General features: G+C 34.7%; 1 long non-coding RNA gene across 1 annotated transcript; it reads right to left on the minus strand.

Annotated features, from left to right (window-relative positions):
* On the minus strand, positions 1-13800 carry LOC143258264 (uncharacterized). The gene is made up of 3 exons (XR_013032243.1): positions 13693-13800; positions 11440-11600; positions 1-106 (listed from the first exon to the last, which is right to left on the minus strand). It is a non-coding gene; the product is annotated as an uncharacterized LOC143258264 (long non-coding RNA).
* Between the last annotated feature and the right edge of the window lie 769 nt (positions 13801-14569).

Genomic DNA, 14569 nt, shown 5'->3' on the forward strand with positions numbered 1-14569 from the left:
TTACCTGTTGCAAGACACCACCTTTGCTTACAACTCCTAGGGTACGTCTAGTTACAAATCTATTTCTGCATAGTCCTGACGCCCCAAACTAATCCGCATTCCTTTGCTTTCCAATTGAAATAAATATAAATGTGATATCCGTCTTGTAAATTCTAAATAAGCAATCTGAACAAAGCATTTTGCTCTATAAATTGGTATCACACTACTAAAAAAATGAGAAAACTTGTCAAAATATAGTACTGATACATTTAGTTCCACCGTCAGCATCGTGGAATCAGTAAGCCTTATTCTCTTAGTTCTGAAAGCCATTTTAATAATGGAACTATTCTCATATATTAATATATTTATTACCCAGTTGTTTAAGCAATAATATTTGACGTTGTAGCATATTTTGTTGAAACAGTTTAATGTTACCCAAGTGTCAATCAATTATGTTCTTACTTCTAAAATTATAATTGAAGCCAAGACAGAACTCTTTTAGTTGATGCAATTTCTTCATCTGCAGATTCGTCTCATGTGAATCTCAGGGGGATATTCTAAAGTTCCGTATTATACGTTTTAACTTTATGGTTAAAAATAATAGTCAAATGTTTTAATACTCTTAGCTTCATGGTCACAGTTAAGTAATTGGTGTAATTTATTTATTTGTCCGTTTTTACCATCATAGGAGCACGAAAACATATACAATAACTTTGTTTCCTCAAAAAAACAGAATCACCGTCAGAAAATATGTTAAAGCTTTATCGTAAATATTAAACTGTTGGATATACGAGATAAGATATGATGATTTATTTTAAGACATTCAGTTTAGGACTCAGAAGATAGCCGGATGTGGCTTTGTTATGAGAAAAAACACACACACACATTCAGTTTAAAAGTAACACATAATGTAAAAATTCTCGAAAATTTGTAGATTTAAAAGTTGTAGATTCAGTATGAAACACAACTTCTAAGGGTAAGTTAAAATATGAGATATGAGTTTTAGCCATTCACATGAAACGATCTTTAACTTGGGTTACAAAAAAGTCTGGTATGATGGTATGTGACGTAACAAATATAAATTTCCTGACGTAATCTCTACCTATAATTTATTGGCCTTTATAATTTATTAGCTTGTCACTTGTGAACTACAATGTTCCCTAACTTCCCAGTTTTTGGTCTTATTATCCTGTAAGGATAGATTTTTATCCTATCACGTGAATTTATTACCCAATCAAGTAGGTAAGTACTATAAACATATAACTATATTACATATAGCTAAGTGGGCGTATTATTACTTCTGCACACATTTTAATTAGTTTATCATGTGGACTTGTTTTCTGAACATACACATTTATCAATCTGCCAAATGAATAATGTATCTATATTCAACAGTCTGTCAGATGGACTTACTATCTCTACAAACGCATTCGTTAGATTATCAAATGGACTGTTATCCTCAATATAGACTTTCATCAATCTGTCAAATGGACTTATTGCCTCAACATATAGATTTACCAACCTTTTGAATGGCCTTATTGCTGTAACACATACACTTATCAGCCTCTCAAATGCCTTATTAATTCGACACATACAGATATTTACCGATCAAATAGGTTTATTACTTCGATATATGTATATTTATCAACTTACCAAATGGAGTTATTACCTCGACATATACAGGTATTAACCTATCAACTCGACTTATTACAGCTGATTCCTTAAGGTTTTTAATTACACTACACAGTACCTATTACCCAGTTAAATAGTTTTAGGTTTTACACAGGACTAAATGAGACTCATGTTTCAGAGTTTACGCTCCATTACCAAAAATAATAACACATTTTGTTCTTTGAGGCCCTAGATGCGTTATAAGGGTGACAGTTAAATACAACTACGCTGTCTTACGTGAATAACCCAAAATCTGCTGCCGTAAGATGCTAATCTATTATTCCAAAATTACTCCGGTATATCTGCACTAAATCACAAATGTTTATTGGAAAACATTTAAATACACTTCTTAGAAATACTACTGTACATTTAGGAGTACATAAACTGAATCGAGTTATTCGAGCATCACGATTGAAGTAAAATTTTTAAAACACGTGCGTCAAAACCTAACAATATTCTTAAAAAGATGTTAATCAGTAGTGCGACGGCTGAGTTATTACCTTATTTGCGTAACAATTCATTTCTTATTTTATTAAAAGATGCAACCAGATAAAACTAGATAAAATTACAGTTGAAGAAGATGAAACTATGACAATAAAAACGCCCTTCGTACTCAAATACAATGGGATCTGTGGGCTATATGAGGTTTCCTGATTTGCGACTCGTTGTCCCAAAAACGCACACCGCAATCTAGGGCTGTTGATGGGCTCTAAAAGCAAAATTCAAGTCCCGCTATTTGTTCAGTTTATTTTGTGTTAAGAACAAAGTTACACAATGGACTGTTCTGCCCACCATTGGTATCAAAATCCGGTTTCTTGTGTTTTAAGCAAGCATATCGAGGGCTATTTGTTCAGAAAAAGTGTTACAAGAGTTGATGGTGCGTACTGTTTCGTAAATCATTCTCTCTGATCTGTCACTTCAAAATCATCATTGACGACTTCAAGCTAAGATTGAAAGATTAAAAAAAAATAATACCTACGAACACTTCCATATGTTGTACAGACCAGCTTTTTCCCAGTAAACACCAACCTGGCTGTATTAATTTTACTTCATACGAAATGAAACATGTCTTTCACATCTGTGTACGTCAGTTTCTTCAAGTCAATCTTACTTTAGCTACAGAAGAAAACATTACATAGGCGAAGTCGAATATCACCAGTTTTGACAATAAAACATAGACTACACAAGTATCTTATAAGTCGGAATATCACGATGGATTTTTTTACGCTATTTTCTAAGGACATTTTTCTTCGGTTGTGAGGAAGAACAAGGATTTTTGTTTTGGCAAAAGAAATAATAAGAAAGAAAGAAAACCAGTGTAACTGATTCGTTTATGAAACAGTTAGTTAAACAGAATATGTAATGAACCAACTTCTAAGTGATTTGGGACGAAGATGAGTCAGATCATGAAATTAAAAGATGAAATATTGTGGCGAAATGATTCGTAACAACACGTCACCATTATCCACAGAACAATATTGTAATATAAGAGGCACGGGTATAGAGATTGAGGAGCAAACTCTACTTATAATACAAGATACATGGGTATAGAGATTGAGGAGCAAACTCTACTTATAATACAAGAGACATGGGTATAGAGATTGTTGAGTAAACTCTACTGATAATATAAGACAAATGGTATAGAGATTGTGGATTGAACTCTACTTATAATCCAAGAAAAACAGTATGGAAATTGTGGAGTAAACTTTACTTATAATACAAGAGAAACGGGTATAGAGATTGTGGAGTAAATTCTACTTATAATACAAGAGAAACGGGTATAGAGATTGTGGAGTAAATTCTACTTATAATACAAGAGAAACGGGTATAGAGATTGTGGAGTAAATTCTACTTATAATACAAGAGAAACGGTATAGAGATTGTGAAGTAAACTCTACTGATAATATAAAATACATGGTTATGGGATTTCTGGTGTAAAATCTTTTTATTTTTTACAGCAGAATGTGAGGTAAAATGTCTCTAATAATAGAAGTTCTGCTGTTAGTCAACAACGTTGTCTAGAAAAATATCATAATTATAAAAGTTGCGAACATAACATTTGTAGTGTAAGCTCATCTTCCATCGTATACTGAAGTGCAAAGGTTAAGATAATTAATTATGTAATTTGTGGTCTTTGATTGTCGTTGTTTTAAAAGGCCCTGTATGTAAGCCCATAAATAGAATAATCAACTATTAATTAATATTAAATATAGAGTAAATAAAACTGAAACAAATATTCATTTCCAAAATAATCTGTAAGTGTAAGAGCGTATACATAACAAGAATAAAAGGAATATGAAATAGACCTGCTTACTAAACGAGACCCAAATCACGAGCGGTTTCGAATATTCCACTCTTCTTTTCTAATACAGTCAGCACTTGAAATATAGGAACTGTGCATGTGTATTTTAGACGTGAGAGAGTCGGAAAAACCCATAGTAATTGATTTTGATGTAAAGATCTTTCCTTTAGGAAATTACATTGGTTTAAGTATTGTTTGTTGAAATAATTTTCAAAATCACAACTAGAGATCAAAATCGAAGCCACTCAGCGTTGTCTCATCTAAAAAAAAACTTGTTGCATTAAAAATTTTGTTCAAGTAAAACACAGGTAAGGTGTTCTAATTAAAAAACCAACGTATAGCCAGGAGTCCTTGGACAAAAACCTGCTTAATGATATGAAACTGTGACGTTTGATTGAGATATTTGCGAGTAAAGTTCCGGACAGACAAACGCAAGAGTGTTATTTACACAAATCTTTGTGTTGAGAGGAGAGTGTCCAACAGTAGATTCTATAAACATTACGTTATTTAAACGTTTGACAATATTAGAAAATATAACTCATTCTTTCAACATACAAGAAGGGATTTTACAGGTCAATTTTCTGTAATGAATTTTAAAATCTGGGCTTTTCTATTCAAGTATGACAAAGCACTGTTGGCTCTGTTGCACAAGGAAAAGAACTAGACATCACAATCCCCCCTCGCCAGAAGCAGATAGAGGTGCACATTGCATGATTTTTGAAGCATCCATTTTCATCCATTTATACTTCATAAATGTTGATGGCTGATAAATTTTCAAAAAATGGCTATCCTGAGGAAGGTTACTTCTTTTTACCTCAGCACTGAAAGTTTGTTTGCTAATTTGTAAAATGGAGAACTCTATTTCATTCTCCAATTTTTTTTTATAACATTGAGAGGTATTTCCAGTTACTAAAAATGTTATTATATGAATAATAGCATTATAGCTAACTTCAGGTGAATTCTTCCTTCCATTCTTTCGCATAGTAAGGATTTACACTAGTCATTTCATTTCAAAATAAAACGTTTTTCCTATGAGGCACATGCAAAAACAAATTAACCGGGGTTTCGGACAGGACACATCTTATAACGTGATACTGTAATACAGCTTTCGTAGCTCTACACCATCCCAGCAAACAAAATTTCTTTAATACCTGTATCTATAGTGAGTAGTATATTACAGTTTCTTTGTTACCTGTATCTATAGTGAGTGGTATATTACAGTTTCCTTGTTACCTGTGTCTGTAGTCAGTGGTATACTACAGGTTTTTGTTACCTGTGCCTCTAGTCAGTGGTATATTACAGGTTCTTTGCTTCCTGTATCTGTAGTGAGAGGAATATTACAAGTTCTTTGTTACCTGTGCCTTTAGTCAGTGGTATAGTACAGTTTCTTTGTTGCCTGTATATGTAGTGAGTAGTATTACAATTTATTTGTTACCTGTATCTGTATTGAGTAGAATATTACAGTTTCTTTGTTATTTGTATCTGTAGTGTGTGGAATATTCAGTTTCTTTGCTAACTGTATCTGTAGTGTGTGGTGTATTACAATTTATTTGTTACCTGTATCTGTAGTGAATGGTATATTACAGTTTCTTTGTTAACTGTATCTGTAATGAGAGCTTTATTACAGTTTCTTTGTTACTTGCATCTGTAGTGAGTGGTATATTACAGTTTCTTTGTTACCTATATCTGTATTGAGTAGAATATTACAGTTTCTTTGTTACTTGTATCTGTAGTGAGTGGAATATTACAGTTTCTTTGTTACCTGAGTCTGAAGTGAGTGGTATATTATAGTTTCTTTGTTACCTGTATCTGTAGTGAGTGGAATATTACAGTTTATGTTTTGCCTGCATGTGTAGCAAATGGTATATTACAGATTCTTTGTTACCTGTATAGGTAGTGAGTGATATATTACAGTTTCTTTGTTACCTCTATCTGTAGTAACTGGTTTGTTTTTTTCTTACCGAAGTAACTCTTTGAAATTCTAAACGTTTTCATAGTTGAGCTGTTAAGCTCCACTGATTAAGAAAGCAGCATATTTTAGTAAAGCACCAAATGCGTGAAAGAATATTTTATGTTGGTTCTACTTAAGCGTCTCCTGTTGGTACAGCAGTAAGTCTACGGAGTTGCAATGTTAAAATCAAGGATTGGATTTCCCATAGTAGATTCAGTAGATCGCCCCATCTGACTTTGCTATAAGAAAAGCACCCACAGACAAACACACCCTACTTAAGCCGATACAAAAAAGGATGTATTGTATTACAAATACAAATAAAAACCATTAACTTATACTGAATTAAGAATTATTTCTCTCGCCACACACACGTTTTAAAGCAGTCTTAGTGAAGACTGAATAATGCAATAGTTCCATTACATCTGTCTTTCAACATGTTAACTTCAGATTTCCAAAACCGTCTTTGTTAGATCGATAAGATTATATACATTCTTATCTCAGACCGGCGTGGTTCGATTACTAGAGTAACCGTTATCTGAAAAAAAACAACACTTTCTATATTTTGAGACTATATGTGGTTTTAAAAGGTGAGGATCAACTCTGACGATTTGTTAACCCAAAGTAGTCAAGTTGTTGCTTATGGATGCTGTTTATTAGTGTCTTTTCCTCTAGTCTATCAGTTCAAAGTTAGGGATGACTAGCTGTACGAGAATACTGTAAAATAATTAACAAAAGTCACAGTGAAAGCATTACTATGTATTGTCAGTTCTAAAATGTGCTCCACCCTAAGGGATTGTATAGTGATAGCATCCTCAAAAATCGTGGGTTACATACGGAGCTATCATGACCACGAATTACACGAAATTCGAACAGAATTTTCGAGTATAAAGCACCTCAAATAGTAAAGATTCTGTTCAAACAGCACTTCAAAACTTTCACTACTGACCTGCTAAAGCTGTAAATATATCATAAAGCACAAGTTAAAATTACTATGAAAAACACTCTACTGAAAACGGCCAGTTTGTAATTCTTTTCCGTTTTATTATTATTCTGTTGCCAGCCGATAACAAGAACAGTTTGGTACATTGTACCGAAACATTTTGTAAAAACTAAATATGGTACTTTAAAAGTCGTAGGAATGTTGAAAAGTCGTTGTTCCTTTAAAAAGGTTAAGTAGAGGTTCAAATGAACGTTAGATGATTGTGACATGTAGACAATCAAAGCTTTGTACACTATATAACTGATGTTAGTAGGGAGCCAACCCTTGTATTATGTATACTATACAGTGAAGAGGTAGGAAAGACTGAATAAATTTAATATTAAAATTTATTACACACTTCGTAGAATAATTATACTTAAAGACACAAAGCTTTATTTTAAAAATATATTTTCTTGAAAAGCTGATTTTGTACCCGCTTAGTGATTGTTGTGTCTTAGTCAAGACACAAATTTGTCCATTTCTATGCATTATATGCGGGGAATTTAGTTACACAGAAACCATAACGTCACACTGTATTCTAAACAAATATCTATGACAGTTTCCAACCGAAACTTAGCATTTTACATCTCTAACTAATGCGGTCAAATAGTCAGTTTTCACGAACAGTATCAGCTATATTTATTATCACTGCAATTTATAAAGTTAGCTACCATATCATGTAACATTTAACCCATCGTAGAGCATAAAAAAATAACAACTAGCAAACAAGATAAATAAAAAAATGAATTTAAAAGTCTGAAAATGTGGATCGTAACAAAAAAACAAGAGAATAAGGCTAAAGATGTTGTAGTTATTTACCCAACTACAGATCCCTGTTTTCACTCCACCGAATTTAATTCTATGTAACCCATAGAACGATAACAAAGATTTGTAGTTTGAGTAAATAATGTCTACAGTATTTCCAGACCTTCTTCCTTGTTGTTGTTTTTTACGATCCATATTTTCAGGTTTTAAATTTAAATTTTTTTATTTACGTTTTATTAACGTCTGCTATTGTTAGGAAATCTTACATAAGATTCTTAGGAACAAGAAGAGATTGTTAAATGTAAATTAAAACATTTTAATATTTACGAGAAAGGAGAGAAAAATTAAGGGCAAAATCGATACTTGGAAATGTTATGAAAAAGTGGATTGCCTTGGATCAAGCAAATAGTCGAATGTTTTCAAATACGATGAATAAGAAATGTTTTACACGAAATCATTAGTTTTTAATCGCTGAATAAAAAAGGAAAAATCATTTCGTTTAAAACTGACAGTTTTAACTCTTATAAATAAGATAACGCTTAGACCAAAGCCAACAGTTTTAGTTCTTATGAAGAATAAGAGATTAATTAATATAAAATTAATAGCTTTTTAATACTTACGAGCAAGGACAGAACACATTACGAGATACATAAGTTTCAAAGTTCCATGAAGAAAGCTTTGTTTGTTTTTGAATTTCGCGCAAAGCTACTCGAGGACTATCTGCGCTAGCCGTCCCTAATTTAGCAGTGTAAGACTAAAAGAAAGGCAGCTAGTCATCACCACCCACCGCCAACTCTTGGGCTACTCTTTTACCAACAAATAGTAGGATTGACTGTTACATTATAACGCCCCTACGGTTGGGAGGGTGAGCATATTTGGTGCGATCGGAATTTGAACCCTCGACCCTCGGACTACGAGTCGAATGCCTTAACACGCTTGGCCATGCCGAGCCTCCATCAATAAAGCAGATCGATTAGTATAAGGTCAATACCGTCATCTCTTATGAACAAAGACAAGTCACTGAGAAAACATTCAATAGTTTTAAGCACTTATGAACAAGGATAGAACACTTAGAGCATTTGTTTGTTTGTTTTGGAATTTCGCACAAAGCTACTCGATGGCTATCTGTGCTAGCCGTCCCTAATTTAGCAGTGTAAGACTAGAGGGAAGGCAGCTAGTCATCACCACCCACCGCCAACTCTTGGGCTACTCTTGTACCAACGAATAGTGGGATTGATCGTAACATTATAACGCCCCCACGGCTGGGAGGGTGAGCGTGGTTAGCGCGACGCGGGCGCGAACCCGCGCCTCTCGGATTACGAGTCGCACGCCTTACGCGCTCGGCCATGTCAGGCACGCTTAGAGCAACATTTAGTTTTAATTGTTACGAAAACGGATAGATCGTTTAATGTAAAACCAATACGTTTTAACTCTTATGAACAAGAATAGGTCGTTTAGTGTAAGACCAATATGTTGTAACTGTTATGAACAAGAATAGGTCGTTTCGTGTAATATCAATACGTTTGTTATGAAAAAGGATATGTCGTTTAGTGTAAAACCAGTACGTTTTAACTGTAATGAACAAGAATAGGTAATTTAGTGTAAACCCAATAAGTTTTAATTGCTGTGAACAAGAATAGATCGATTAGTGTAAAACCAGTACCTTTTATCTGTTATGAACATGATCAGACAGGTGAATGTAAAATAAATGGTTTACAGGACTTGTTTTATTTCATTTATGATTGCAGTAAATATCATGCTTGGAGAACATTTATCCTTTTGTTCTGGTACTTTGTTACGACAGGTTTAAATTAAACAGTTCAAGCGTTTTCGTTCCTTACAAAGTTAATATTGACTAGAAGTTATCTCCTACATTGAGTTTAATAAACAGTAACGAACAAAGTATAAACAGTGGGCTTAATTGGAAATACAGTCATGTGAAAAAGTTAGGACAACCAATGAAAGCCTGTGTATTTTTTTAAACATTTTTGGATATATAGATATTTAATCTCAATTTCAACAATACTGAGATATTATAGGGATATAACTGAACAATTAAAATTGAAGAAAAGACTTTTTAAGATCTTCTGTACATGTAATTCTACAAAATTGCATATTCTAACTGAGGAAAATGTTAGGGCACCCTACCCCCTAATAGCTAGTATTACCCCTTTGGCTGAAATAACTGCAGTGAGACGCTTCTTGTAACCATCTACCAGCCTCTGACATCGGTCTGAAGAAAGTTTGCTCAACTCCTCAGTGCAGAATTCTGTCAGCTGTGAGATGTTTGAGGGGTTTCTTGCACGTACAGCCCGTTTCAAGTCACCCCACAGCATCTCAATGGGATTAAGATCCGGGCTTCGACTCGGTCATTCCAGGACTCTCCATTTCTTAGTTTTCAGCCAGTCCTTGGTGGATTTACTGGTATGTTTTGGGTCATTGTCGTGTTGCAGGGTCCAGTTCCTCTTCAGTTTTAATTTTTTACAGATGGTCTCACATGATCCTCAAGCACCCTCTGATACACAGTAGAATTCATGGTAGATTCTATGATTGTGTGCTGTCCAGGCCCTGTTGCAGGAAAGCAGCCCCAAACCATGACACTTCCACCTCCATGCTTCACAGTTGGTATGAGGTTCTTTTCCTGGAATGCTGTATTTGATTTTTGCCAAACATGTCCTCTGTTCTGGTGTCCAAATAATTCAATTTTGGTCTCATCTGTCCAAAGAACATTATTCCAGAAGTCCTGGTCTTTGTCTACATTCTCTCTGGCAAACTTCAGTCTGACCTTGATGATTCTCTTAAAGAGCAAAGGTTTTCTCCTTGCACACCTCCCATGCAAGTTACACTTGTGCAGTCTCTTTCTGATTGTAGAAGCATGCACATTTACATTAACAGTAGCCAGAACCTGCTGTAGGCCCTGTGATGACATGCTAGGGTGTTTGGAGACCTCTTTTAGCATGTCGGTCTGCTCTCGGGGTGAACTTGCTTGGACGACCAGACCTGGGCATGTTGGCAGTTGTTTTGAAAGCCCTCCACTTGTTGACTATTTTCCGGACAGTGGAATGGCTGATTTCAACATATTTTGGGATCTTTTTAAATCCCTTACCAGACTCATAAGCTGCTACAATTTTCTTTCTGAAGGCCTCGGACAGCTCTTTTGCTCTCACCATTGTGCTCACAGTCAGGAGCACACCAAACTAAATGTCTGAATGTTAAATTGGGCAAGCCTCATTCAAAATGCTGAGTAACGATCTTCTAATCATGTGCACCTAGTGTGATACATCTGTGTGTGAGTTTAGCCATTTTAAGTGGGAATAAATATGGGGGGTGTCCTAACTTTTTCCTCAGTTAGAATATGCATTGTTGTAGAATTATAACAGTATATAATTATATAATTAGTAAAATTATTTTTCGAGAAAGCGGACAGTTTATGAGGAAAATATAACACTGAAGACTGTCTAACGGAAACATCATTAATTTTTTACTAGCTGGAGCACTCGTACCCTGGACAGAAGTTATGTAAATTTAGGATTAATGAAAGGTTATCTTAGGACATGAATTGTTGTTTCATTTATATGTAGCTTTGAAAAACCCCCAAGACTTTCATAAAAAGAGCAAAACAGAAAATATGAAGCTGCAAGTTTGCATGTTTCTCTTCATTTACTCAACAAACCTTCATGCCAGATTTGGTGAAGATTCATCAACAGAGATGAAGAAATGGTAAAAGAAAAACACCACAGAAATGCTCATAAAAAGATCAAAATGTAAAATTGAAAATTTCTTTATACTTACCCATGGATCTAATGAGCCTCCATATCTATTTTGGTGAAGATCCATGCACACTTTGCGAAGTAATTACATGGACCTACAATAGGCAGTACTATTAAATTTATATAGAAGGCGACAATGCATTAGATCCGCATGTCACATATTCAGAACGTCATGTCTGCACCCTGAGTAAAGAAAAAAAATTAAGTTCTCCTTGTCATAAACGGAGGGGCAACGGGAAAATCGTAGCCCCTATTGCAAATCTACATGCACATAGGATAAAAATTTGCGAAATTGGGGATTGCATATTGCGTAATAAAAGGTTTTGCCAGTATCATATAAGCAAGAGTTACATTATAGTATGATTACGTTTAGATAAATATTTGTCAGCTAATTTCAGATTTCACCAGTAATTACATCTAGTCGTCCATAAATGTCAGATATCACTAGTAACTACATCTATTGATTAATAAATGTCGTAGTCCACCAAAATCTACATCTCGTCATTAATAAATGTAATATATCACAAAAATTTGGACTCAGTAGACAGCCCGATGTGGCTTTGCTATAAGAAAACACATATACAATACATATAAGAAACTACATTTAGTTATTAATAAATTTCAGATATTACAGGAAACTACATGTAGTCGTTAATAAATGTCGAATACCATCAGAAATCACATCTAGTCGTCAGTAAATGCCAGATATTACTAACAACTACATCTAGTCGTTAATAAATGCCAGATATCACTAGATACTACATCTAGCTATGAAAAATATCAGATATCACCAGAAACTACGTATAAACATTAGATATTAACAGAAGCTCTATATGGTCATCACAAATGTCTGATATCACCACTAACGACATATAGTTGTATTTAAGACCAGATATCACGAGTAATACCTGTTCTATCATCTTAAATTTGTCAAAATTAATTGGTAAATTTATGCAGACAACTGTCTCTCTATATATATATACACACGCATACCCAGACACACTTACAAACACATAGGTTTTATGGCCTATACAAACTTATATATATATATATTGGCACGTTGTTTCGTTCAGAAAATAATCAGGTTAACATTAATATTTATTACTATTATATATTAATATATTCGTGAAACGTCTACCATACCGTCCTTTTACATTGATTTCTTCATTTGACAGCAAAAAACATAAGTTTCATTATAACATCATAACTGCAGTTAATAAAAACAGCTCAATCAAAACCCACATTCCCCAGAGAGCCAACTTCTGTATCATACTTAAAACCAAAACAGACACACAGAAAAACGATCTGAAAATTCGATTTTGCGTCATATCCGCTTGAGGTATACATCCGTGTTGCCATAGTGATGAACGAGTACCATATAATTTGTTGAAGAGGAGGACCCTTCCATAACAACCAGCAAATCACTGTCTCTAGTGGAGAAGGAAGAAAGGTGAGATTAGTTGGAAGCGAGTATTTCACCCCAAAGTAAGTACTGTCTGTATAAACAGTGGTTTGTATTCCTAACTGTTAACACCATGATACTACGTAAACAGCGCAACACTTTTATACCTATATACCTAGTGACGCATTTGTCGCATGGGGGTAGTAAGTACCCCTCTTCTTCTTCTAGTGAGCTTCATACGTTTCAAACCCTTGTAAGATTGTACCTAGGTGTGCAGCCGGTTTCTGATGTGCCTAAAACGGTCTGACTTTAGTGCTAGGACTTACTGAATTAAAAGCGCTCATTATTATTTCTAACCAAACTATCAATACGTTCGTGGCAGACCTGGACCACCCCGAATGGTAATCTGAAATGTGTCACATGATTGTAATTTCCTTATACGCAAAGTTGACAAAATCTGTTTCGCTTTCATTGAGATACGGGCAAGTCTGGTTCCTGAGCGCCGTAACTCCTTTCTCTAAACCGAAACCCGGTTTGTACAGATGTGCTTGGTTTCGTATCCAGCAATACGTAAACGTTTGTCCTTTATGGACGAAAACGTCAAGCGATCGGAATACATTTTATCGAATGAAAACCTCAATTTCAAATGTCCAACGGTTGAAAATTATGTGTTAAGCCCTTCGGTAAGTTTTATTTACATATTTAACTCATATAGTATTATACATACATCTACACCTGGGCTCACAGAAAACGTTTTCCTACAGGTCACAAGTTACGGCTCCTAACAAAGCAGGTTGTATCCACACGCCGAGTGTCGTTTCACATTTAATGAGCTTCTAGAACCCAAAACTCTAAAACATAAGGTTTACATACCTTTACAGGAAAGTTGTTATGTGAACAACATTTAGTTCGATGCCATCAATGAACTAACCTTAAGTTCTGTACTACTTGTATAAATTTAGTTAACCAGCTGGCCACAAAACTAGACAAACACGTTATTAGCTGAAACCAACTTCGAGATGATGACGTAGTTCGCTGATAGTTCACGCGACTTAGCGTGAAACACCATAAAAACAGTGTAACAAATATAGTTAAGTGCACAATTGTTAGTGCGTTACGTTAAAGGGTTGTTTTCTCAATACAAATCTATATAATAGGCCATCTGTCATTATATGTTCTCTCTGTGTATTGTTATGACATATATTTGTAAAGAAATGCGATAATACCTTCACTATACCGCTGAAAAATTGTTTAATATACCATACTAGGAACTAAATATTTCTGTAACATTGTGATAACGAATTTTCTTATGCTGTTGTGATTGCGTGAATAAAAATAGTGCTTTACAAATATAAACTCGGGTGTGGCGGCATGACAACTTTGGTACACCATCAAAACCAGGTTTTATCTAACAGTTTCACACGTAAATTCTGGTCAAGAAGTTAGCACATTGGATCGTATATAAAAGTTGTAACGGCCTTTCAAACGAAACCCGTCCCTCGCTGGGACAGCAGTAGTTAGTTTACGGATTTACAACGCTAAAACAGGGGTTCGATTCCTCTCGGTAGACACAGCAGATAGCCTTTTGTGACTTTGCTATAAGAAAAACATACGCAAACACAAATGAGACTCAAAACTCGCGCGCTTTTGGATAGTACATAAACCAACACACGTATGCAATAGTGTATATGTGTGTTGGTTTATGTATGCACACACTTGTACGTACGTATACAACAATTGGTAATTTGTA

Source organism: Tachypleus tridentatus, chromosome 7 (assembly GCF_004210375.1).
Source record: "Tachypleus tridentatus isolate NWPU-2018 chromosome 7, ASM421037v1, whole genome shotgun sequence".
NCBI classification, from domain to species: domain Eukaryota; kingdom Metazoa; phylum Arthropoda; class Merostomata; order Xiphosura; family Limulidae; genus Tachypleus; species Tachypleus tridentatus.